This window comes from Apodemus sylvaticus, chromosome 2, assembly GCF_947179515.1.
Source record: "Apodemus sylvaticus chromosome 2, mApoSyl1.1, whole genome shotgun sequence".
Taxonomy (NCBI): domain Eukaryota; kingdom Metazoa; phylum Chordata; class Mammalia; order Rodentia; family Muridae; genus Apodemus; species Apodemus sylvaticus.
The window spans coordinates 75123113-75150661 of record NC_067473.1 but is presented as its reverse complement, the minus strand read 5'-3'; the positions used below and the strand labels follow the sequence as shown (position 1 = coordinate 75150661).

Here is a 27549-nt window from a genome sequence, read left to right as displayed (position 1 = left end):
TCTGCTTTCCCCTCTGAGGAACAGAAAAAGAGCTGACATACTGATGAACTCGCTGTCTTGGATCATCAGCCTTTGTGGCCCCTGTCCTCCCACTCCGAGTCCCAACATAAAACCAGAAAGAACTGCTGGTCTAGTTCAGATCTTGACAGCTATGGTCACAAAATATTGGTTAAGTCAACGCAAAGAAAAACAATATTTTATAAAATAACAATATACATGATAGCTCTCTCAGTGAGATTCTCATTTGATTATATTGAACCAAAGGAAGAAAAGTAGACATTTAAATATGCACAATATATTTTCACCATCTATCTACTCAAACCTTTATAGATGTCTATCATATGGTTAAAAGAAACAGAGACATTCCACTTAGTAAAAAGTATGTGTGTGATATGCAGGAATTTAAGTGAACAGTATTTTGAAATAGCTACAAGCCTCTACTCAGCAATTTCACCAGTTCTGAAAACCTGGGTACATGCCTTAGCCTTCCCAAGCCTGTTTCTTCTGTCTGTTAAATATGGAGTGCCAGAAGGTTGCCATTATTAAATGACACATGAAAACATTACCTTATGGTACTTGTAATCCCAATGCCAAGGAGGCAGAGACAGTAGGCTCTCTGGGGCTTACTACCCAATCATCCCAGGCTATTACACAAACTGTTATTGAGCCCACTAAAGATTCTATCACAGAAACAGGCAGATGGTTCTTCAAAAAAGACTCCTAAAATTGAACTCTGACATCTAGATATGCACACATGTGTGTTCCACATCCATAGGAAAAATTAAGAGGAAAAAGAAATAGATAATCTGAAGCATAGCAATTTACTTCCAAGGTTTCAACAACTTTAAAGAATTATACTTTCTAAAAAAACTTCAGCAGTGGGGTTCCCCTCTGCTGAAGAAAAGTTTAGAAAGAACACACTCCATTTTTTTAGGGGACCTAAAAAATAGTCAATAGTCTCATTATAGACCAACCACCTTTTCAAAGAGACTAGTAGTATAACTGTCTGGCACTTCTTTTTAAAGACAGTTTCATGGAATCTAGACTCACCTTGAATTTCTGATTTTCCTGCCTCCCCCTCAAGTTCTGGGATTACATACAAATGCCACCACCCCAACTTCAATCTTGTTTTTAGATACAATTCCAGGATATACCATGTATTTAGAAATCTGTCCTCTCAAACAGAAAGAAACAGGTTTTATACAAGAAAAATTTTAAGTTAGTATATTGCAATCTGTAAAATTTCCCATGAAACAGTCAATTTTAATGTTTTTCTATATATTTCTTGAATTTTATCAGAAATATTTCCATGTAAATCTTTAATTTTATCTAAAATTGAAATGTTTATAATTCTACTTTCAATCAACTTAGACTTATTTTTATGCCTACCATTTTATCTGTATAATTTCCATGATAATCTCCAATTTTACATGTTTTTCTATATATTTCTTCAATTTTATCAGAAATATTTTCCATGTAAATCTTCAACTTTATCAGAAAATGTTTATAATTCCATTTTCTCTTTTTTTTAAATGAAAGATTTACATGGAAAATATTTCAGATAAACACATTAAAATTGACAATTTTCATGGAAAATTAAGGAGTAAAGTGGTAGACATGTAAAACATTACTAAATTAATTGAAATATGGGATAGAAACATTTTATGATAGAACTGAAAATTTACATGGAAAATCTTTCTGATAAAATTGTAGAAAATTTAGAAAAACATGTTAGAATTAAAGATTATCATGGAAAATTTTATACAGATATAATAATGGTAGGCATAAAAGTATTCCTAAGTTGATTAAATGTGGAATTATAAACATTTTCTGATAAACTTGAAGATTCACATGGAAAATATTTCTGATAAAATTGAAGAGATAAATAGAAAAACATGTTAAAATTAAAGATTATCATGGAAATTATATAGATAAAATGAGAGGCATAAAGATATTTCTAAGTTGATTGAAGGTGGAATTATAAATGTTTTCAGATAACATTGAAGATTTACATAGAAAATATTTCTGGTAAAATTCAAGAAATATATAGACAAACATGTTAAAATTGACTATTTCATGGAAAATTTTACATATAAAATGGCAGATATAAAAACTTTCTAAATTAATTAAAGGTGGAATTAGAAACATTTGTGATAAAAATCAAAGATTTACATTGAAAAAATTTCTGTTAAAATAGAGGAAGTATATAGAAAGACATATTAAAATTGAAGATTATCATGAAAAATAATGCAGATAAAATGGTAGACATAAAAGACATTACTAAACTAATTAAAAGGAGAATTACATTTTCTGAAAAATTGAAGATTTACATGAGAAAGATTTCGTTAGTCTATGTCTTTTTATTGGGGAGTTGAGTCCATTGTTGTTAAGAGATATTAAGGAATAGTGATTGTTGCTTCCTGCTATTTTTGATGTCATTTTTATGTTTGTGTGGATATCTTCTTTTGGGTTTTTTGGAAGATTACTTTCTTGCTTTTTCTAGGGTGTAGTTTCCCTCCTTGTATTGGCATTTTCCATCTATTATCCTTTGTAGGGCTGGATTTGTGGAAAGATACTGTATAAATTTGCTTTTATCATGGAATATCTTGGTTTCTCCATCCATGGGTGGGTATAGTAATCTGGGCTGGCATTTGTGTTCTCTTAGGGTCTGTCTGACATCTGCCCAGAATCTTCTAGCTTTCATTGTCTCTGGTGAGAAGTCTGGTGTAATTGTGATAGGTCTGTCTTTATAAGTTACTTGCCCTTTTTCCCTTACTACTTTTAATATTCTTTCTTTGTTTAGTGAATTTGGTGTTTTGATTATTATGTGCCGGGAGGACTGTCTGGTCCAGTCTGTTTAGAGTTCTGAAGGCTTCCTCTCTGATGAGAAGTCTGGTGTAATTCTGATAGGTTGGCCTTTATATGTTACTTGCCCTTTTTCCCTTGCTGCTTTTAATATTCTTTCTTTGTTTAGTGAATTTGGTGTTTTGATTATTATGTGACGGGACGACTTTCTGTTCTGGTCCAGTCTGTTTGGAGTTCTGAAGGCTTCTTGTATGTTCATGGCATCTCTCTCTCTCTAGGTTAGGGAAGTTTTCTTCTACAATTTTGTTGAAGATATTTACTGGGCCTTTAAGATGCAAATCCTCACTCTTGTCTATATCTATAATCCTTAGGTTTGGTCTTCTCATTGTGTCCTGGAGTTCCTGGATGTTTTGGGTTACCAGCTTTATGCATTTTGCATTTTCTTTGACTGTTGAGTCAATGTTTTCTATGGTATCTTCAGCACCTGAGGTTCTTTCTTCTATCTCTTGTATTCTGTTGCTGATGCTTGCATCTATGACTCCTGAATTCTTTAGAAGGTTTTCTATCTCCAGAGATCTCTCACTTTGTGATTTCTTCATTGTTTCTACTTCTACTTTTAGATCCTGGATGGTTTTGTTCAGTTCCTTCACTTGATTGTGTTTTCCTGTAATTCTTTAAGGGATTTTTGTGTTTCTTCTTTAAGGACTTCTCCCTGTTGACCCATGATCTCCTATATTTCTTTAAGGGATTTTTGTGTTTCCTCTTTAAGGGCTTTTACCTGTTGACTGATGTTCTCCTCTATTTCTTTAAGGGAATTATTTAAGTCTTTCTTGAAACCCTCTATCAGCATCATGAGATACGATTTTAAATCCAACTCTTGCTTTTCCGGTGTGTTGGGAGCACTGGGTTCTGATGTTGCCACATGGCCTTGGTTTCTGTTGGTAGGGTTCTTGTGCTTGCCTTTCGACATCTGGTTATCTCTGCTACTAGTTGGTATTGTTGTCTTTGGCTGGAGTTTGTTTCTCTTGTGGGCCTGTAAGACTGTATCCTTACTCCTCTGAGCTCAAAAGTGAAAGCGGTACTGGGAGAGCTCTCTCTCCTGGTGGGCTATGCACAGAAAGCTGTGGAGTTTCCGGGCTCCCTGGTGCAAATGGCAGCAGAAAGACTTCAGTCCCAGCTGCTCCGCTGATCTTAGGCCTTGTGTGCTCCTAGCTGGATCCCCTCCAGAAAGAAAGTGGAGATCTCGCCTCTGTGCTCAGAAGTGAAAGCACTGCTGGGAGATCACTCTCTCCTGGCGGGCTGTGCAGAGAAGGCTGTGGAGTCTCCTGGCTCCTTGGTGCAAATGGCAGCGGGAAGACTTCCGTCCCAGCTGCCCCACTGACCACAGAAGGCTGTCCTTGTTGTTCTAACTTGTTACTCTGCTGCTGTGATTGAATCCGCTCAGCAAAAGCATCTTAGGGAATAAATGGTTGTTGTGCATGGTTCAGTGAGATCTCAGTCCATCACTCTGGGAGCTTAGAAAAGAAACATGTCTTGATTTCAGAGCTTCTCTGAAGTCCCCTCACAACTTCAAGCTGCAGAACTCAGAGCAGGAAACAAAACCGATCAAGCCTGCACAACCACAGCAAACTTAGAGCCAAAGTGGTGGGATTATGAGTGTGCATCACCACACTCAGCTGAGACTAGATTTATCATAAAGGCTTTGAAGAAGGAGCTTTGGAAGCAGGATGAGATGCAAAGTAGAGATACAGAGGAGAGTATGATTCCATTTTCAATCAATTTAGGAATAATTTTATGCCTACCATTATTATATCTATATAAAATTTTCAATGATAATCTTCAATTTTAACACGTTTTTCTATATTTTTCTACAATTTTATCAGAAGTACTTTCCACGTAAAATTTCTATCCTATCATAAAATGTTTCTACTTCCTTTTTCAATTAATTTAGTAATGTTTTAATGTCTACCATTTTACTCTTTAATTTTCCATGTAAACTGTCAATTTTGACATGTTTTTCTATATGTCTCTTCTATTTTATTAGAAATATTTTCCATGTAAATCTTCAATTTTATCATAAAATTTTTTTACTTCCTTTTTCAATAAAAAATGATGCAAAAAAAGAAACATCAGAAGCCCAAAATGTAAAGACTGAATTTAAATTCACTTCAAATACCTTCAGCCCTTCTACTATCTTCTATAGATATTTTGTTATTAAAGAAAAATTTACATTTTTCCCTAAAGAGAGTCAAAGATAAGGCAGCTACACACAATTTTCCACAGAACAAATCTCAAGACAGTCACATTTCCCAGTTCTACAGAACCGCAAGCTGTTATGATTAATCTCTCACTAGCTTAGTGGTTTTTGTGTGAAGGTTTGAGATCTTTTCATAGACTTCTTCCTGAATATTTATGTGCCTTGTGTTACTGTGAAAAAGATGTCTTAAATTTTAGTTTTGACTGATTTTGTGAGCAACAATCTTAATTCTTTTACTGACATTTTGCCTTAAGATTCAGTTGGATCAACTATGTGTACCAGAACATAATGGCTATCTTCTCCCAGTGATGCCAACTAATAACTTTATGGAACAATTTTGAATTGAAGATTTACTTTCTCTTTAAGACACAGGAATCATTTTCTTCCTTGTAATAGATTAACAACTTTGTGCTCATTTAGGGAACTTAAAAAATTGTATTGGCATAAAATTATTTTTATTCTATAAATAAAATCTTGCATATCAACTGAGTCTGGAAACATCTACATATCACCATCTCTAATTTTCATCATTTAACTGTTTTAGTAAGATTTACCAATATGTTTAGTTTAGTGATAATTTTTCCTTGTAGATATAGTCAATCATTAATTATTCTTTATATAAGAGAACATGATAGTACATTAAATTAACTGTAGCAAAAGTAAGACTATTCACAATTGGATAGATTAAAAAACAAAAACCAAGCCTGGTCTACAGGGTGAGTTCCAGGACAGCCAGGGGCTACACAGAGAAACCCTGTCTCAAAAAACCAAACCAAACCAACCAAACAAACAAACACAAACAAAAAATCTTCATGTCAATTCAAGTAAGATTTTCCAGCGGTAAGTAATAAAAGCAGCTTTGTGTGGCTATTTGAGATTGTGGACTGATACTCCCTTTCAGGTACTTCTCTCTCTCCTAAGAACACAAAAGCCAATCTATCTACCACAGCATCTATGCGTCTCTATGGACATCATATGTGCTTGAGGCACAGCATCACTGTCTACTTCCCTAATCATCGTGTGTCCTGCAGGTCTTAATTAGCAACACATACACTTCATTTTGTTAAAAGATTTATTTATTGTGTATGTATGAACGTCTTCCTATGTGGATATATGTGAACCACATAAATCTGAGGTCAGAAGGCAGCACTGGATCCTTGGAATTGAGAGTTATGGATAATTGTAAACCACCATATAGGTAGGAGCTGGAAACTCACTCCTCTGCCAGAGCAACTGGGGCTCTGAAACAACAGGATACCTCTTCAGCCCCCTATACTTCAGTTGTATAGAGCCGCTGGAGATTTTTGCATGCATGAAGAAATAGTACCTTAACAGATTATCTAAACATACTATTTAACCAATTTCTATGAAACATTTATATTATTTCCAACTATTTATGTTATTGTGATTGTTGTATGGTTTTATGAGTATTCTATAGGTAAAATTTATGGTCATGGGATTTCTATATCAGAGCCTATTTTTATCAGTATGGTTATAAATTGGTATTTTCAAGAAATAATACCAACTTACAATATGCTTTTTCAGTCATTTATCTTTTAAAGTTCTCTAAAAGTTAAGTGTACTACATATACAAAGTATTTGCTTTGATAAATTATATATATATGTGTGTGTGTGTGTGTGTGTGTGTGTGTATGTGTGTGTGTATATATACTGCAAGACTATAAGTTTATAAAGATAGTGAACAAACATATTCATCTTTCACATAAAACAGAAAGATGACCCTTTATGATGTTCCCTGCCCCGACCCCTGCATCTCTTTCCCCAGTGTACAGAAACCTCCACTGCTCTACATTATTTACAAGTTTGCTTATTCAAAGCCCCTTGCTATTACTGTACATTTGTTGTCATTTCCTTACCTCTCCTGTAACTGTTTCATACAGGTGTTGATATGTCACTTGGTACACAGTATGTTATCCTGTATGAAAAGATGTCCCTTTTCATTTTCTCTTTCTTTTGGATGGATTTGGGGCGGAGGGTGTTTGTTTTAAACAGTTGTAACCTGAAAAGCTTGTGGCCTGACACCCGGTTCCTCCTTTTTCATTCCTGATGCTCTGTGGTTTGCTTTACCCTTGGCCTCCACGTGCCTGCTTCCCTTTGGTAGTTCTTTACGTTTAACTGTCTAGGTCACTGTTTTAGATAAGCTTTATTACATACATCATACTTTATATAGAAAAAGTTTTTGTTCTTATTTGATAAATCGAAAATATTTCTTTCAAAAAAAAAATCACTAATCCCATCCAGATCTATAATTATTATTGTGTTTTGTGATATTTATTATAGTTTCTTCTGAGATATATTCCTGCTTATTTATTAAAGCTGTTTATATTTGGGAGTCTGTGACTATGTCCTGGTATTTACTTTTACAATAGATCTTCCCACATATGCCCTTATTTTTCTTTCTTTAAATGATTTACTGTATTGGTTACTAGGACCTTTAAATAACAACCATTAACACCCATCCATACAACAAGCTCTTATTTTCCCCTGACTCTTCTCTCCTTTTTGTCTCTAACTTTTCATGTGTATTTATTCTGATCACTGCCACCAACAAAGGAGCAAACTTTCAAAAACATGAGCCCAAGGGAGACAGGTCATATTCAAGCCACGGCATTCTATTCTTGACTTCATCTCATAATGCAAAATGCATTTAGTTCACCACCAAGAGTCCCTCAAAGTCTCCACAGTTCAAACAATGCTAAAATGTTAGTCTGGAGTCTCACTCTGAACTGTGAGCTCCCATTAGAAAAGGGAGACTGGAAGAAGAGCTGGGAATGATCAGACCAAAGTCTAAAGTTCAGCAGGCAGACTCTTCCTGGAATCTATGTCCAGCATTACACATGAGCTCGAAGAGGTGTGGGAGGTCCAACCGTCATGGCTATCCTTGCTTGCAGTCCACACCGACTCTCTTCTGGCTGGTGCCACTTGCTATCTGAGGCTTTTGCCAGAAGGTCCATGTTTCAGCATCTAAAACATCTTGAGAACACTATCGAAGCTTAAACACCTCTACAACTTCACATACTGCCCTCTCTGGGCTGCCTACAGCATTCAATTTACTATACACCGTCTGACCTCCCAGGTCTTCCTCTGATGTCTTGATGGAACCCCCCTGTAACTCTTGCAATCTGCACTGACCAGCACCAACAATGTCAAGGTCTGTTGCCAGCCTGCCACAGTAGCTGGCTGCCTCTGGACAAGAAATGCATCAGGGTCTGCAATGCCTGGGCAGCTGAACCCTCAAAAGCACCTTCCCAGGTGACTGTATGGGCAAGACCACTTAGAGCTTTCTCCTCGACTTTTTAAATGAGTTTGAAACCTTCACACCCTAATTGGTCAAGGATCTGGCCAATTCCTGAGAAGTCACAAGGTTTTTTTCACACATTACTTAACTTCTTTTTGAGCTGGTCGATTAAGAAATGATGACCTCCTTAGCGGTAACTTTACAGTAGTTTTTCTGCCAAACCTGTAAGTTTTTCTGATCTTTAAGCTGTGCTTCCAGCTTCAATTCTCACTATAAGGTTAGCAAAAGAAACCAGAAATCACCACACAATAGACTACTACTTTGTCCTGAAATTGCCTCCAAATTTTAATTAGTCTATTACTTTTAAATCCTACTTCAATCAAAGTCTTAGAACGTGGATAAAATATGGACAAAGTATTTGTTTCAGCAAGTAATATGAATGGGTTCTAGCCCAGTTCTTGCTAGTGTCCCCATTACTGTAATCTTAGGAGGCAGCCTTTCTTACCTGTATTTTTATCTGCACTCTGGCTTCTGGCTCTACCCAGGATTGCCCACTATGTTTAGATTATAGCATTCCAGACTGTCTCTTAACTCTGACTTTCTTCCAGGATTCTTTCTAAAGGATTACAATACTGCATGATGACACGAACAACCTAACTTCTCTAGTACTAATTTCCTGTTTAAGTTATCTTGGGAAATTTAGCTGTGAATAAAATAAATAAGGGAACAGTCCCTGAAAGGAATTGCTTATTTGGTCCTACAGTTTCAGAGTGTTCAGTTACTCTGTTGGCTTCATTACTTTGGCCTTTAAGAGTGACTACCAATGCAAAAGGAGCGTGTTTGTCTCATGGCAGAAAGAATACAGAGACACTCAAAGGATTGAAGAGCAGGCACAACCTTCAAAGACACGCCCTTCGGTGACCTAATCCTCCAACTATGCCCTACCTCCTAAAGAATCCAGCACCTCCCAAAACAGTACCACCCGATGGATGAGGCCCACTGCTTCAACACTGGGCCCGTGAGGGACAGTTCTGACTAAAATCCTATCAATCCCTTCCCTTTTTCAAGTCAGAGCTTAAGTATTTCCTTCAGGCATTCCAATGATGATTGCCTGGCTTGGTTTTGAGCCTTTCTGAATTCAGGGGAAGGAATATTCACCCTGCCTCTGCACACAGGTGAACAGCTCAAGTCAGCACTGATTTAGTGTCTTTCTAGTTATCTCTATCAGTCTGCAAACAGCTGCGCCATGGCTTCTGTACAGGTTTTACAGGTTACTCGCTATGGGAAAGACAGGGTCCACTGTGCTCCGTTTATTTTACAGGAATCTTCTGTGAGTCCCTTAACCAAAACACTGGCGCTACACTTCCTCAAACACTTTTTCTGGACCTTTTTTCCATCACTGGAATTTCTATCCCATGTCAAACTGGAATGTTAACACTGTCCTACACTTCTGAAACTCTTTCTCTTAGCTAAGTTTTCCTCTCTATAAAAATATAAAGGCATTTTGTTGATCTTCATGTTTATTCTGTCTCCTCACAGTATCTACTGAACCTAATCAATGCACCCGCCATTTAAAATCGTACTTTTCCAATCTAATCTTAACATCTGGTTCTTCTGGCCTCTCTGTGCTGACTCTTTACTTTCTTTCTGTACATTAAAGCATCCAGTTCCACACTCCCATCAGCGCTAGCCACGCCTAGTTAACTCTACTGGCTGTCACAGATCATAACTTGGGTTATTCTAGGTTCCTGTTTGTGCTGCATTCATCATGGAGGTTTGGCAGGAGCCCCAAACTCTTAACATATTGTAGTAACTCGGGTTTAGCTTATTTTTCCAGTAATTTGCCTTAATCTGCCAAAATCTAAAACCTTCAATAGGAGACAGGCAGGATGTGTCTCAGTCTAGTTTAGCCTGGCTCCCTTGGGACTCTGCAGCGGGCTCTGCGGCATGATGATCAGCCAGTGATGTGGACAAAGGTCATACCCACACACCTTGAGCCTGTCCATGTATATATAGGTTTGGAAATCCAAGTCCCTCAGCTTTCACTGTTGCCAAACCCTCTTGGGTCTCCCTGTGTAGAAAGCCTACCTCAGCTCTGCTTTCTAGGATTTATCAGTTAAATTTCTGTTCACAAAAAACAAATCTTAAGCTAACAAAGCAGTAGGTTTTCTCTATATTTCCAGCAAATTCACCACTTTCAGCAGCAAAGCAATAGGTTTTTGTGTTCCTCATAACACCTTCTTAGAATGCATTAAGCTACCCCAACTTACAGGTAGCTGTATATGACATAACTCAAAAAAGTCTATTAAAATAATTGTTTCCCCAGCTTAAATGGCTGTAACAAAGCACAGGAGCCTCCTTCATGGGGTGTACATAAAAAGATGCCCAGCATATGCTTAAAATCAGATAGTACTGAGATCTTTAAGTTCTACAAATATACATCTATGATGAAGCGTATAAATTAGGCACAGTAATGGATTGAGAGTGACTAATAAAACAACAATCATAACAATAAAATATCACCTGTCATTTGACTGCTACTGTTTTCAGATGGCAGTTGATCCCAAGTAACTGAAACCACAGAATACACAAGTGCTGATAAAGGGAGCCCCCATAGCACAGCCTTGTGTTTGTTTCCTACATTTAGGGCTGAAGTGATGGCATCAGGGTACCCGTGTGGTTTAGTGGAGGCACTGTTTTGAAGTTGCATCGTTGAGAAGTTGCTTCTGACTTCTCTTCGCTCTCACAGGATACAATGAGGCTGAGAGCTATCTTGGGTGACCTTCATAAAGGCATCGGCCATATTCAGGAAGCTCCATCCCATAGGGCTTACTTCCTTAAAATACCACGACTGGGTTAGGACTTCAACATTTGAGTTGCAGAGAGTCATATTTAGTCCAAAATAATGATTACTAAATGAAGCCATGATCCAAACTGAATCCATATACTGAAATAGATTTCCTATTTCCCCAACTGTTTTTAAATAATGGTCCCAAATGGCAGGGAAAATGACAGAAGTACCAAAGAGAAGCTGTGAAGTATTTTACATGAAAAGTGATCACTTTGGTTTCCCAAGGAAAGCACTGCATTCTGTGATAAGGTTGCTAAGATCTAAGGTAAGAACGAAGAGCCACAAAGAGGGTGAAAAAAGAAATACGTAATACTTTTCTGAAAGTAATTACCAGAGTAACAATTGCAATTCATGATAAATGCTTAGAATGCAAAGGTATTAAACTTGTACATATAGTTTGGATTTTTTAAGGTATATAAAGGGTACTTCTATAAGTTGAGGTCTGGGCATCTATCTCCCAGGGGCTTAGAATGAAAACAGATGGTAAACGGGCACTACTGTATCAGTTTCCTGAAGATTCTGTTTCCCTCCTTCATGTTACATCTCTCAAAGAATAAGAGTTCACACTCTTACAGGTTCTCATATAGTGTCTTACACAGCACAGATAATCAACAAATTATTAGTGAATAGATGCACGACACCATGAAAGATTACTAGTACTTAATATGCATTACTTTTCTTTTTATGACTAGCTATAAGCTCTACTTGAAAACAAATTATTGGATAACCAACTGACATACATCAAAGCTAGAATATAATGTCTCTTTGGGATTAGTCTGAGTTCACAATACTATCAGCATTTTCAAGAAGCTAGAGGGAATTCTTCAAAGATGCCTTTCCACAAAGTATAATTAAATTTAACAGTAAGAGTTTCCTAGTAGAAACTCCTCAATTTTGTTGTGCTTGAATTTGACAAATTGTCCTAGCCTAAAATTCAGTAAAATCTACACACTAGGTAGAAAAGCACAGAGGTAGAAACACAGAAACTTGGGGATCTGACTTGTGGACATCCAAAGAAGATGGAATTCTAGAGAGAAAGAGAGAACACAAAATGAGGAAAGGAAGCAATGAAAGCCTTGGTATTTTCTAGAACTTACAACTATGAAGTTGCTAAAAAACGCAACAGTGAGCACCTAGCAAGCCAGACTAATAAACTTGTGAAATTTCTGGGCACTGGGACAAAACAGAGAGAGAGAAGAGAACTACATGCCAAGATTTAGGAACCAGAATTGCTCATTGACCACATCTAAAAACAGGAGATGAAGAATAATCCCTTTAAAAATGTACAGCTGAAAAGGGTAAGGCAGTTATATAATTTTATGACTTGCTGATAGAAAGTTTCACAAACTCAACCTACCACAAGTGTTTCCTAAGATTATAAGAAGTCATACTGACTGCTACTCTAAGCATGAAACAAAGAACAAAAGAGAAAGATATGTAATTCAGGCCCTAAAAGGTCAGCCCAGAAGGTAAAAGTAATAATGTCCACGAAGGGACAACCAGGCCCAGAGTACGTAAGTGTGTAATGGCCAAGTAAGAGGCTCAGGAGGGACATCTTTAAGAAAATAAAGTTGACAGGTTTAAATAAGTATCTTAAAAGTTGATGGAGAAAATTAGCAAGGATTTTTATGTTGAACAGTAGTTAAGTAGTGTATTTGGAAAATGAAGCAAATAATCATTAATGCCAAGACAATCAAAACACAGGAAAGGAAAATGCTAACTATAGCTTATGAATACAGTTTATCAATATATATACTAATATATATAAAAGCATATATAGTATATATATATAAATACATCATTTAGTGTGTATATGCTAATAACTATCAATCTGAGCAAACTCTCCAGCATAGTGATGCTGGGGTGGAAATGTGTATTGAGTGTAAAGTATGATGAGGAGCACAGTGGAAAAGAGCAAAGCTGTCATCTCACATGATGAGAATTTTTAAAAAGCCAGGCATCAGTAATGTAAACCACTCCATTTACCTGATATAGAAATGAAACCCAAAACGACTCTGCTCTAAAAAATAAAGTTCAAACTCAGCAAAAATAGAAGTTGAGGAGCAGGATTATTTTTGATTTACATGTGTATTAACAGTTTTAAGTCAAAAGCTAAAACAAATAAACAAACAAACAAGTACAGCTATCACATGTAAACAACAACTAGTTTAATTATAATCAGCTCCTGGAATTAAAAAGTCAGCTGTTGATCTGATGATGTAGCCTAGTGGCAGAGGCTTATTTAGCAGGTACAGGGCCTTGGTTATATCCCAACTCTGTCTAAAACAACAATGATGACAAAAAGCAACTTTTCTTTTTTTAAAGAAAACCTAAAGACAAAGTTATCTTTATTTCCTATTCATTAAAGTACTCTTTAGGTTTATAGCATGAAGTATATTTTAGTAAAACATTCAACTAAAATGCAACATCAAATATTTTTTAAAACCCATGCCATAAAGAATATTTCCAGCTTTTAAAAGATATGAGAATTCTCAACATTTGTGTAATATAAAAAAATTAACACACACAGAAATTTTGCACTCCACTTGTTTCATTTAAGACCAATAAAACCATTTGTGCTTCTAGTCTCTTTTCTCTAGTGTTGATCTAAACCACTGACTTTAACTGACACACTAGCAGTGTCATCTAATAAGGAAATGAATCTCAGAAATCCCTGGCCTACAATCAAATGCAATTCACACCTGGGTATGACATTATGCTATACTAAAATGTCAGATTTTAACAGCAGAATAAGCCCATAAACTTACGGACATCTTACTCTGGCCGCGATGTGCAGACTGTTGCTGACTTTTGCTCATACCACTCCCTAAAAACAGCATTGCAAAAGAGTAAATATGAAGTGCTCCACTAAACACTGGGAAACAAGTTATTTTCCTCAAAGTCCCTGACTTAACCACCTCTTCTGAGTAACCTCTTACTGAGCATTACACAAATGCTCAGTAAGAACTATGGCCAGGATGCAGAGAACCCTCAAATGAATATTACAACAGTTAAATATTAAAACAAAAACCTTTTATTCTATATCTTCAGGTAAAATCTCACACATAATAGCTTTACTAAATATTTAACAAGGTTTGGAAATTTAAGGAGTCAAAGAGTTCTTATGTTGGCAAAAGCTCAGATTATATCAGATTCAAAATAACCATTCTTTTAGGTTTTAAGGTCATATTTACTTGCAAGAGTCTCTGGTTCTAAGAACTTAAGCAATTTGCAATCTGGTCAAAGCAGTGAAAGAGCACACTAACAACTCAACTCTACAGTATTTCTTTCCTTGTTGTGATTTCCCCATGCAGACATCTGCATGTCCTTGCTAGCTCTCATTTCTAGCAGTAACAATCTATACTGAGGTGTCATCCTTTCAAAAATACTTAGAACATCATAAAGTAAAAATGTCATTTGTGGCTTTCATAAATTTCAAAAGCTTACATATAGTTTTTCAGATACTCCAGATGTTTCACAAGTTTGTTTCTAAAGCAGCATTCTGTTTTAACGAAGCTTCCTCCACACACATGGGCTTATAAAACAGCAGCTTACACTGACTTGGTGACATGCCTGCCAAGAGTCTGCATGCACATATCCAATATATGACCAAATCATGAGGCAACCATCTTGCTCCCCTCTTCTCTCCTCAGCCTTCCCTCCCTTTAACTATCTCTCTTCCTATTCCTATACACAAGTTTTTCAATATTCTCAGTCTACTCTGTAGACTCTAACCGTTGCTGCCCAATTTCACATTCCTGTTGTAAAAGATTAACTTTTGTGAAGAGAAAAGGGTGAAGGGGAAGAGGCTAACTGCCGATGTTTCCCTGACATTTATCTCCACCTATGGAATGATATGCTGCAACATTTCTTACCTATTTTCCTCAAATAACACAAGAAAATACACCCTTCTTGCTTCACAAGGCTGCTTTCTGTGCAGTGATTATACCCACCTGTCCACTATGGGACCGTGTGACACCTAGGCTATTTTTCATATATAACTCCACTATTTCCTTTGTTTTATACTTCTACACGCATAAAAGCTAGCAACATCCTCTGCCATAAATAATTACTTTTTAATTTTTCTAACTTGATCTCGGTTCCCTTTTAAATATTCTTCCCCACCTTGCTCCAGCTTGCAGCAGCTTCTAGAGATGAGCCTGCACGGGCATTGTCTCTTTAGTTCTCCACTCTGCTACTGTTCTCTTTATATTTCTTAAATGAAATCAGGAACAGCCTGACAAACTAATCAAATACCCTATTGAAAGCACAGGCTATCACTGCCTGTGCTGTGTTTGTCAACCTGACATAATCCTAGACATATCTGGGAAGAAGGAACCTCAATTGAGAAAATGCCTCTGTAAGATCAGCATCTTGACAAGCCTGGAGCACATTTTCATGACGGATGGTTGCTTTCTATGGTAGGGCCCTTTGCGTGCAGGGCCACTCCTGGGCAGGTGGGCCTGAGCATAGTAGAATGCAGGATGAACAGGATAGGAAGAGCAAAGCAAGAGGAAGCTTCAGAAGCCCTGACTTCCCCTGATCATAGATGGTAACCTACATGGCAAAGAAACCCTTTCCTCAAGTTACTTGTGGTCATGGTATTTTATCATAGCAGTAGATACTATACCTAACTAAGACACTGCTGCCAGTATCCCTAACAATTTCATTCTTCTCAAGGGACCTTATTTACTTCTGGGGATTCAAGTAGCATCAATCTGATGACTTCAAAACCCCAGTTACAGGACAGAGCTCTTCAACTGCCTCTTAATTTACTCCACGGGAGTCATAAAGACTGACTTTTTAATTTATCATTTTTAAAACTATTCACCTACCTTATTAAGCTGAGTCCTCTTACTACAGAGCCAACCTTTAGTGTATATTATGATGTCACTATCTGCCCATTCTCTTTATAACTTGACTCTTGGGCTGGAGCCACGGCTCAGCTTAGTTAAGAGCACTGTCTGCACTTGCAGAGGACCCTGGTTCAATTCCTGGCATCCACATGGCTGGTTACAACAGTCTATAACTCCAGCTCCAGAGCATCTGACATCCTCTTCTGGCCTCCGTGGGCAAAGAAATCCATGCAAGAAGAACATCCATGCACACAGGGAAAATAAATAGATTATCAAAACCCTCATGTTTTCTCTTCTCTCTAAAATGCCTCTCCTGGTCTAGAAGGCCACGATCCTCCCTCCATGTTGCCCATGTCCACAATTCTATCAGAAGTATCATTTACACTGACCCATGTGAAATATAGTTCTCGGGGAGAGAGTTAAACCCACATTAAATCAATCCAAACAAACAAAACAGAGCACGACTACACATCGCTATTTCTAATGTTCTTTCACCCTGCAGTCAACCTTCTTTGAAAAAGTTTTGATCTGAATTCTGACAAAACAGGTCAAAACTTAGTATAAGAAAATATAAAGTATTACTATTAAATAAATACTGTCTGAGAGTATTTTTATAAATCTAATAAGTACTAAAAAAACAATGCCATATTTATTAATCCTAAATATTTGAGTCATTTAAAATGAGTATCTCAAAACTCTTAGACTGATGAATTTTATCAGTAGACTTTCCCAATAGCACACAGTTTACATGTTTACTTAGAAAAGTAAGTAGACTTCATAGAGGTCCTGTGACAACTTTTTGTTTTGCAGTAATGAAGATCAAACTCACAGCCTGGCATATACTAGCCAAATGCTTTACCCCTGAGCTACATTTTCCAGTTCAATTTGGTCAGAATAGAAATGACTGAAGAGAAATCACCTGCCCCCCACCCCCACCTCTGTGCCACTAACTTTAAGCCTATTCTACCACCTGTGCTGCAGTGGTCACCTGACAATTTCCCCAATTTCAACTTAGCTATCAACAATGTTCTCTACAGAGTAGCTAGAAATGTCACTTAAAATATAACACAGCTGAGCAGTGGTAGCGCATGCCTTTAATCCCAGCGCTTGGGAGGCAGAGGCAGGCGGATTTCTGAGTTCAAGGCCAGCCTGGTCTAAGAGTGAGTTCCAGGATAGCCAGGGCTACACAGAAAAACCCTGTCTCTAAACAAAACAAGACAAAACAAAACAAAAAACAAAACCATAACACAGATCCTACTGCTCTTTATTAAAACTGTTCCCCTATTGACACACCCCACTCTGGCCCACAGCCTGGGTTTCTCCGTGTGGCTGTGGCTGCCTTGCACTTTGTTTTGTAGACTAAGCTGGCCTCAACCTCACAGAGATCTGCTGGGCTCAGCCTTGAGCACTAGGATTAACGCACGCAGCACCACTGCCCAGCTATTCCAGGAATCTGTATTTTCTTCAGTCATTTAGTGTAGTTGTCACCTCCTCAGGAAATAAACCCAAACACTCCCTCTACCCCAAGAGCACCAATCTGTCCCTCTCACATCACCACACTCACCCAGACCTACCTTTGCTCATGTCTGTGTCAGCTCAGAGTTACTTGCTCATGGCCCTGTTTTCACTGACACTCAAGATACTGCCTTGATACACAACTGGCGCTCAGGTACTTCTCAGTGTCTAATGTCTCTGAAAGCTATGTCTTCTAGGCTTTGCAACCACTATTTCTCATAAAATGTTCCAAGGGCACCAAGTTTACAAACCTCACTATAGTAACACCTAAATCTGTTCTGTGCCACCTCCCTCCCCGTATTCCCTCTTACTCAATGTAGCAAGGGTAACTATTCAGACCCTCTCATATGATTTCCATCACAAAGATCTGGGAAACTCAGAATCCTGCATGTTTCTCAATCGCACCCCTTCTCAGTATTCCACTGTCACTACTTTAGCTTTTAACTTATTACCTCTCATATCAAAATTTAAACCCGGTTTACTTCACCTATCCTGCCTCTTAGTTTATTTTTGTGTTGCTGTGATAAAATACCCTGACAAAAGCAACTTACAGGAGGTTTGCTCTGGCTCACCATTCAAAGGTACAGTCTATGAAGGTGTGGTGGTAAAGGAGGAAGAACCAATGAGTGCACGCTGTTACTCAGCTCCCTTCCCCACTTACACAGGCCAAGATTCCAGCCAGGGAATGGTGCCACTCAGTGAGACCCCTTCCACTAATGAAACCAAAATACCCACAACAGGCACCCCAGAGGTCTCTCAGGTGACTCTAGATCCTGTCAAGTAGATAATTAACAGTAACCACCACATCTTGCTGTGGTCTGAGTATGGTTTCTCTCATCTGAAACTCATATTGGTACTTAATCTCTATCGAGAGATTGAGAAGGAAGTGTAACCTGACTACAGTACTGACGGGCTAGGGCTTTGGAGTGCATTAGGATTAAATTTTAGAAGAGGGAGGGAGAAAAGGGACAGACATGCTTCCTGACATCCTACCAACATGAAGGCCATCGGCAGATGTGGCCAATAAACCTTCCAGAACTATGAGCCAAATAACCTCTTTTCCTTAACTTATCCAGTCTATGAAACTTATTACTAACCTTAAAATGAATAAGACAATCTCTAATATCGCCCTTTAAATGAGGTTTCCTGAATGCAAATATGCCTCTCCCCTGGGAAGACCACTGATTGACTAGTTCACCATCAAGTACAAAATCCACTTCCTTTCTGGGGTTCTGCTCTAACATCCTACTCAAATGCCCAGTCCAAACTCCCTCTCTTATTCTTCCTTAGAAGGATTTACTCACAGTCTCCACTAGAGGATTCAAAGTTCAAACATACCCACCTGGTTCAGAAATGGAGCAAAAAGTTACAGTAAAAAGCCTTAGTAAATATCTGGAAGATATGCCCCAATCAGGCTACATGGAATTGCCTTGAATAAAAACCCAGCCAAGCAAGAGCACACAGTTCAAATGCCTAAAATGGAGGGGGGGGGGGGGAAGAAGTAACTGAAAAGACAATAGAAGGAAGGCTGCAGAAGATGAAAGCAGGGAACGGGAACACTGAGTAATCTTGCACTGACGATCTCAGAGGCTCACACGAGCTTGTCCCATGATTTTCTCTGGGCCTCCCTTGAGAATGTGTAAAGACAAATATTTTTCCTTTATAGGACAAATAGTCAATATACCTGCTGAGTAAAACTGAAAACACAGATGTTTTCTAAGACATACAGAATATTTTTAAACATAACAGTGCCATTCCTCTACTAAGAGAGCGCTTGGAAATGTGCTGGAGCATTAGGCTGTGCCAAGGACCAGTGTAGCATTAAGGGTGATTCTGCACCAAGGATCTGGCCCAAGCTACTAGTCACTGACTGATGGGAAACGTCACTAGTCTAACAACTCTGAAACTGTAGCAGCAATTAACCTTATAAAAAAAGACTAGGTAGAGAAACTTTATTTTATTTTTATATAGCTTCAGGCTGGCCTTGAACCTGCCTCTGCTTCCAGAATACTGGGATTAAAAGCGTGTATCATTTTGTTTATCATGTGTCTTAGTTGACTGCTCTATTGCTATGAAGAGACACCATAACCAAGGCAGCTTACAGAAGAAAGCATTTAATTGGAGGCATGCTTACAGTTTCAGAGGATTGATCCAGGACCATCGTGGTGGGGACCTTGTGGAAGGCAGATGCAGATGTAGTTCTGGAGAAATAGCTGAGCTGAGCTGAGCTGAGCTGAGCTTTACGTGCTGATCTGCAGGAAGCAGGCAGGGAAAGACAGACACTGGGTGTCTGGCATGGGCTTCTGAAACCTCAAAGCCCACCTCCACAGACAGATTTTTTTTTTCCAACAAGGTCATGTCTACTCCAATAAGGCCATACCTCCTAATCCTTCTCAAATAGTTCCTCTCCTTGGTGACTAAACCATTCAAATATATAAGTCTATGGGGGCCACTGTCATTCAAACCACCACTTCATGTAACAATTTTTTTAAATATTCATTTAAAGTAACTATTTTATAAGTAAGTAATGGGTCTGGGTTTAGTGACACATACCTTTAATCTCTGCACTCAGGAGGTAGAGGCTGACAAGTCTCTGTTGAGTTCAAGGCCAGTCCTGTCTACATGGTAAGTTCCCAGCAAGCCAGAACCATAAAGTAAGACTTTGTCTCAAAAAATCAAATAAATAAATAAGTAATGGGACTGAGGGTGGTTAAATCTCTCCCTCAAAATATGTTGGGTTATTCAAAGCACTAGGGTCATAGCAACATAATTGATTACCCTGGAACTCTTGGGCTCCTAAGAGCAGTGTCTTCAAATATTTTAGCTAAAATATCTCAAGCATTAAAGCAGATTTACAAATGCTCACAGTGCACTCACGAGGAAAGGTAGAGATGCTGCAGTTTTGAAGCAGTGGCTGCCACATCAATGTTCCTCACAGCTTAAGAAAGCCCTTGGGAGGTGTTAAGAATCAAACAATAGCCACCAGAGTTTGCAGTACAGACTGGGATGGTCTGAGGAATAACACTGAATAAATTAACAAAGGTTGTTTCAGTTACTGACAAACTTAGCAAAGAATCACATGATTTAGATTTGAGAGGAGGCCAAATTTGCCTGGAGGAAAATGGAAGATAAAGATATAATCAATGCATATAAGAAGCAGACCAGAAATGGCTATTGAAAAAAAAAACATCTGCTTAACTTGAGCACGTATGTGTCAGAACAACAAATTCTGCATACATGCTTGCCAAGGACCAGCCTCAGCTTGGAAAGGGGTTCTGAAGAAGGGGTGTCTGGGAACAAAGGACTTGGGGTCAAATCTTGAGTCTAAACTGCTGGCCTGACTATGTTCTACTGGAGACAGCTTTCCATCTCTTCTGCTTTCTCTGGAAATCACCAGGCATATCTATCTATCTATCTATCTATCTATCTATCTATCTATCTATCTATCATCTATTTCCTCACCCGCCCCCTCTCCAGCCTTCCATGCTATTCTCTGCTCCACACAGTTCTCCAAGCAGTTCTTTTAGCTATTCTAAAAAATTATCTGCATAGCCTAGATCTGCAGACCATAAGACCAATCTTTTATTTTACAAATCAATCCAGCCATTTACTTCAGATTTCCTTTTGATTATCCTATAAATCAGCATCCCAAGACCCCAGCCCCTTAATTCTTAGGAAACAGCAAGCACGTATTTTCTTTTAACATTGCAAAAGAATCCAGAGATCTGCCAGCCTCTGTTATGCACAGACACTGATAAACTAGCTGGGTGGGACCCCATCCTGAAATTACATTTTCTACCACACCTGGGGGCTAGCCTTGCTCTATCTCAGGCTGACTCAGAATTCAGGAATCTGCCAGTCTGCCTTTGTAAGCATAAACAAAAAAAACTTGGCTGGGTGGGCTCTCCTGTGGTCACCACTCCTAAAATTTCTTTATCTCCTTCCTTAGTGTCTGACAGTTGGCCATAGTGCAGCTTTTGTTTAGATATGTGAAACCTCTCATAACTGCATCCTTATATTTTACGTAGTTGTGCAAATATGTATTTTGAACTCATGTTTTTAAGAGTTCTCTTCCACAGCCTCAAGGGCTGTCCTGAAGGTCTCAGCATTTACCATTTTGTCACAACTTCACCTCTCAGATTTGTGCTGTCTCTGATTATCATGGAGACATTAACATTAAAAGGGAGGGCATTCCTTTAAAGAGGAAGTAAAATACATACATTCTTAGGCGAAGAAGCCTTACAACCACAGCAGTCATCTACACTCAGAGGCCCAGGCCTGCTGGCCCTGTCCTAGGGGCAGGAATGCAAACACACATTGAGCTAATAAGCATTAGTGTTTCTTTAATCTAAAAGTGAAACTTCATGTTCACTTAGTAAATACCTGACAATAATTTGGCATTAAAGACATAATATGACTGTAAAAGACATTTGCTATGTTGTTCTTTTATGTAATCAAGAAAAAGACGTCAAAGCTGATCAATGTTAAAAACCCCTTAATATCAAATACTGGAATACATGCCATTTCTATGGCTTTTAAATCTTGTTTTTTTTAGAAGTCTGTAATCAATATTATCATATCTTTACTACCATTAATATTTTTATTTTGGGGGACATTAGTAGGGAGAAAGACAGGGACTGAAGCAGGGCTTCTTTCTGTAGCACAGGCTACTCTGAAATTCTCTATTCTCAGGATACCCTAAAACTTACTCCTCCCTCCTGAGAGCCAGGATTGTAAATATAAATCAACAAGATCAGCTTGGTACCTTAATGTTCTAATTTTTGTAGTTCTTTTAGATCTTCCCTGACAAAACCCATACAGTTCATGGACCACAATTGCCATCCTCACTGAGATCAGCAGTGCCATGCAGAGGGAATGAACTCCTACTTAGCAGTTTATACTAAGTAGATGGTCTCAAAGGAATGTTTTCATTTTTTAATTAAACAGTCATATACAGTTAACAGTACTAAAACTTAAGGAATATAAGGATTTCTTTTAAAGAGGATAAGGGCAGAAGGCATAGCTCAGTGGTGGACAGTCTGTCCAGCATGTGTGAGGCCCTGCATCTGGTCCCTCAGCATATACACAACCTAAAGTAACTTTAAAACCAGATCAGGGCTTATTTGAAGAAATAGACTGCATAAAAGTTCAAAATGTGAACCCTAAGCCATTTAGTCTGTTATGTTGGGTCACAGCATCCCTCAATTTATTCCTTACCCTCGACTCTGATCACTGTCTTTCAGCCTCTTCAGTTCACCTTTAACCTGCAACTAGGCTATCACATAACTCACTTGGAAATCGTTACTGGGGGAAAACCTCTGCTTTTCTGTCTTTGGGAATGTTTACATTTCTCTTCTGATAATCTAGCCTTTCCTCTATGTAAGCAACCCAACTCTTCCTTTAACACACAAAACTGTTCTAATCTTGATCCTTTTCATTCTATCTGTACAACTGCATCTCATTCCTAAATTAACTCATGTTACTCATTCCATGGAACGCCTTTCCCCTCCATTATCAATTTCTAACCAATTTATGGCCACCTCCTAATTAGGTGCAATCAGTTTTATAATCTTCAAACCTATCTCAAAATTAATGCAACAGAGAGCAAGTTTTTACCCATCAGGAAAATTTCTTTTTAAAAAAAACATTATTTTTAAAAAATTAAAATTTTATTTATTTATTAGGGCTGGATCTGTGGGCATCAGAAGACAACTTATCAGAATCCTTCCACCTTGTGGGTCCTAGGCTTAGAAGCAGGGCCATTACTAGCTGGCCATTTAAGATTGACTTTCTGCTTTGGCGATAAAAAAAAAAAGCTGGCCAAAATCAACTTGAGGAAGAAATATTTATTTTATTTTACAACTTCCAGGTCACAATCTATCTTTAAGGGAAGCTGAGGTAAGCACTGAAGACAGGAATGAAGCAGCAGCTGAGGAGGAATGCTGATAACTTGCTAGCTTTCCAGGGCTTGCTCAGTCCCCAAGAGCAGCACCACACCCATGGGCAGGTCCCTCCCATGTCAATCACTAATCAAGACAAAGCCTCACTGACTTGACTACAGGCCTCTGACTGAGGCAGCTCTGCAACACAGGTTCCCTCTTCCCAGAGGATTCTAACTTCTGCCAGGTTGACAGAAAACAACCATACTGTCCCCCAGAATCATTTTATAACTTACACTGGTATTCCTAGTAACAATGCTACTTATTTGCTAAATATCCTAATATATGTTTTAGAAATTATAAGCATAGCCTATGTTCATGGAACAATGCTTGGCTGGAGAAAACAAAGTTTGTTTCTTCAAACTACATACCGGAATCTTGTATTATATATATTTGAAGTTTCCAGAATATTCATTTTCAGTGAAAATTTCTACTGAAAAGTAACAAAGTATAAATCACTTACTTCTTTTGGAAACATATAAGAAAGGGAAGCGCAGATAGCAGAGTAGAAACAGAAAACACCAGCGTGCACTCTCTTTGGAGATAACTGAAGCAGAGACAGCAGACAGATGAGAATAACAAAAAGAAGGCAGGAGAGCCAAGCCAGAGACACTTGCCTGCTAGGCTACAGCAGGCTCAACAAGAGAAAAGGTTGCTAAAAAGCTTTCCCTGCCTCAAACATTCCAGATGTACTATCTGTGAGATAGTAGACTGAGTCAGTAACTTTAAAGAGAAAATAAGAAAATTTCCACATAAAAGTTTCTCTCAAGTAAGCAGTGGCTAAGAGCTTAAGCAATTAACTGTATATTATCTTGACTTTCCAAGTTAAGTAGCATAAACTGTTGAAAATATTTTAATACTCTCATTGTGAGACCATTAAAATATCCTAAGGACTTTTATGAGTTCATTCACAACTTCAGTCTCCTTAACCTTGTTTACCCTTCAAAGTCAAATTTCATCATTCAAAAAAAAAATGAATCTGCTTTAAGGTTTTCAAGAACTCAAAGCTGATGATCTGTGAAAGTGTGCTAAAACCAGGTTACCCAAAAAGTCCAACCATCTTAAATGGTTTCATTGTTTTCATTCATTCTCATTCCAAAAGAGTTCATTAAAAAAGAAAATAAAAACTATTTAAATATATTAGTATAAAAATAAGGATGATTATTTATTTCCAAAATAGGTAACGTCAATGCTTTAAACTTTACTCAATTACCCTAAGATCCATAGACCAAAATGGCAGCTAGACTATTAAACAATTTATAATGAACAATTTTCTCTTTAAAAAAGTTTAAATGTCCACAAAATAATAAGTGCATGTGGTGATACATAATAAATTCATTTGAAGATGACCATACTCCTTTGAAACTCTGAAAGTATCCATTATATAATAATGAACTACTATGGATCTATTAGAAGTATATATTGTTTTATACAAAACAAGATGCCTCCTCATTGAATACTGCTTGCACTCTACAGACTTTTAGCAGAAAAATAAAAAAAAAAAAGGGAGGGGGGACTGTGTCAGTGTTATAAAACCTTCATGTTGGAAGGAACTTAACTTACCTATTCCACTTTCTCAGTCAATATTTGATTGATCTTTGTAAACACACTGAAAGGTCAGATGAAAATAGACAGTAACTAATCAACAGATCATAATTTAAAATAAAAATTATTTTCAAAGTATTTACTTAAAGCTGTTTGTAGGAAGGAAAAAAACTATGAATCAAAAGAGGGAATTTAACTAAACATCTCTCAGGTATGAGATTCTGTGTACACTACTGTGTACCACACAGTAAGAGAGAGGAGTCCCTGAATTACATTTACTGAACACCTAAAATGTTATAGTTTATTTATTTTAACCAATTAAAATCATAGCCAGTGTGGCAGTGCACACCTATAATCCAAATGCTGAGGCAGGATGGTCACAAAGTCAACACCAGTGTGGGGTTACAGAGAAAGACCCTTTCTCACAGCAAACATCCTGTTCTGACTGAATAGAGCTCCATCATCTGAACAGAACGAACTCCCTTATCCTGTTAAGGAAGAATACAGGAAAAGAAAGAAGGAGAAAATAATATTTTAAATAATAATTTTTATTAATTTTAAATTTAAATTAGAAACTTTAAAGTTTCTAATGTAAACTTAAAGCTTAAAATTTTTAAATTTAAATTAAAAATAAATTTATTTAAAAAATTTAAACAATATGTTTAATAAAAAGAAATGTTTTTAGCAAAAAAAATGAAGTATGAAGCAGATGCTAATAAATCAGAATAGATGAAAAATCATAGTAATAGTCTATAGTTTATATCATTGTAGTATTGTTATAGTTAGACACAAACTTAAAGTCACCTATGTAGAAGGTACCACAACTGAAGAACCGATTAAATTGTACTGTGGCCCTGGCTATATGTCTTTTTCTTAATTATTAATTGATGTAGGAAGGCCTGGCCCACCCATCTCTAGGCAAGTAAGTCAAGCCTAAGAAAGCTGGTCAAACAAGCCAGCCAAAGGGAACATGCTATGTCAGCTGCTCCTCTGTGGTTTCTGCTTCAAGTTCCTGCTGGACTGTGTTTGATGATGGAATATAAACTATAAGCCTAAAATGCACCTTTTCCTTCCCAAACTGCTTTTAGCCATATTGTTTATTACAGAAATAGAAAGCCAATTAGGACAAGATTAAACAAAATTTCCTGACACATCCAAGAATTTCTAAAGAAGTATGGCATCAGTCAGTCACCTCACTTGGTTAGAAGCTATGAAAATAGGTGGTATCTGAAAATAAGATCTCAAAACACACGACTTTACGTATATCCTATTTTATTTGATACGAACTATGGTACCAAAGGTACCACGTTCAATGGCTTGGAAAGATCCAAAGACACTAAGGGATGAAACAAAACAAGATTAACTACTATAATCAAGGGTGGGCAAGACAGGCAAACAACTGTGGAGTTACCACCTCAGGATCACCTCCACTACCAAGCCAACTTCTCAGTGATAATGTACCACAGGAGTAAAGAGCCAGAACTCCTTACGAAAGACACATTCCTAAAATCAACACATTAACATAAATTTATGTCTTAAGTACCAACAGTTACTTATTAGTTAAGTGGCTGTTGAATCATTTTTTGTAACTCAAATCAATGAAAACACACGTATGCACACACTTGTACACAGATTATCACTAAACAGCCCTGGCTGGACTAATTGTTATATAGCTTAGCAAGTCTCAAACCTATCATTCTCCTGCCTCTGCATCCTCAGTACTGAAATTCCAGGTATGACTCACCACATCCAGTCAATGATACCCTACGACGTGTTTATCAACCCCAGTGCTGCTGACATTGTGGGTGACTGCTGCTTTCTTTCCAGGGCTGTCCTGGGCACTCTTTCAGCATCCCTTACTTAGAATCTGGTCACCAGGAGCAACACCTCTCATCTGCGACGATGAAATACTCCTGAGGATAGAGTGTCAGCAAAATTATCCCTTGTTAAGAAAAACTACTTTATAGAATGAGAACGGGGTAGAAAGACTTTCTTAGTCATTCTCCTTTTTCTAAACCAAACTAAATACTTACCCTTCTGAGAGGCTGAACAAAGGGCTCCCGAAAGGAGTCTGTCTTAGCCTCTGGAAACTGAACACTATCTTATCAAGAAAAAATTTAAAGACTCAGATCATGTTAAATAAGGTTGTTTTTAAGATGATGAAAGTGGGGAACAGAAAAGGTACAGAGTAATGCGGCCACAAGCTAAGGAATGGACGGTGAGAAGCTGTGGAAGAAGCAGCTAACGACTCCCTAGAGCCCCCAACAGGCAGCCTTGCGATATCCTGATCTGGGCCCAGTACTACTGATTTCAGGCATCTATCTGGCTTTCAAGACTGAGAAATTTACTGATTTTTGTTAAAGTCAGTGAGTATGGCAATTTGTTGCAAAAGCCAAGAAAAACTAAGAGATTCCAGAAGGATTTTATTTAGATTTTTTTAAATCTGATGATAAATCCGCAATTAATTATTAAATGATATCATGTATAGCGACCATCTAGCATAGTTCCTAAGCCCTACTAAG

At 37.7% G+C, this 27549-nt stretch overlaps 1 protein-coding gene across 9 annotated transcripts in view; it reads right to left on the bottom strand.

The window, feature by feature from the left end:
- Pals2 (protein associated with LIN7 2, MAGUK p55 family member) overlaps positions 1–27549 on the bottom strand; it is a 99254-nt gene that overhangs the window by 60490 nt on the left and 11215 nt on the right. For 3 of the 9 annotated variants that reach the window (XM_052173698.1, XM_052173703.1, XM_052173702.1), the window contains exon 2: positions 26772–26940. The exons of 4 other annotated variants lie outside the window; for them this stretch is intronic. The gene's annotated coding sequence lies outside the window, so the exon portion shown is untranslated. Of the gene's footprint in view, positions 1–19677; positions 19796–25045; positions 25092–26771; positions 26941–27549 lie in introns of those variants that run through there. 2 more of the 9 variants (XM_052173700.1, XM_052173701.1) reach the window with 2 other exon arrangements.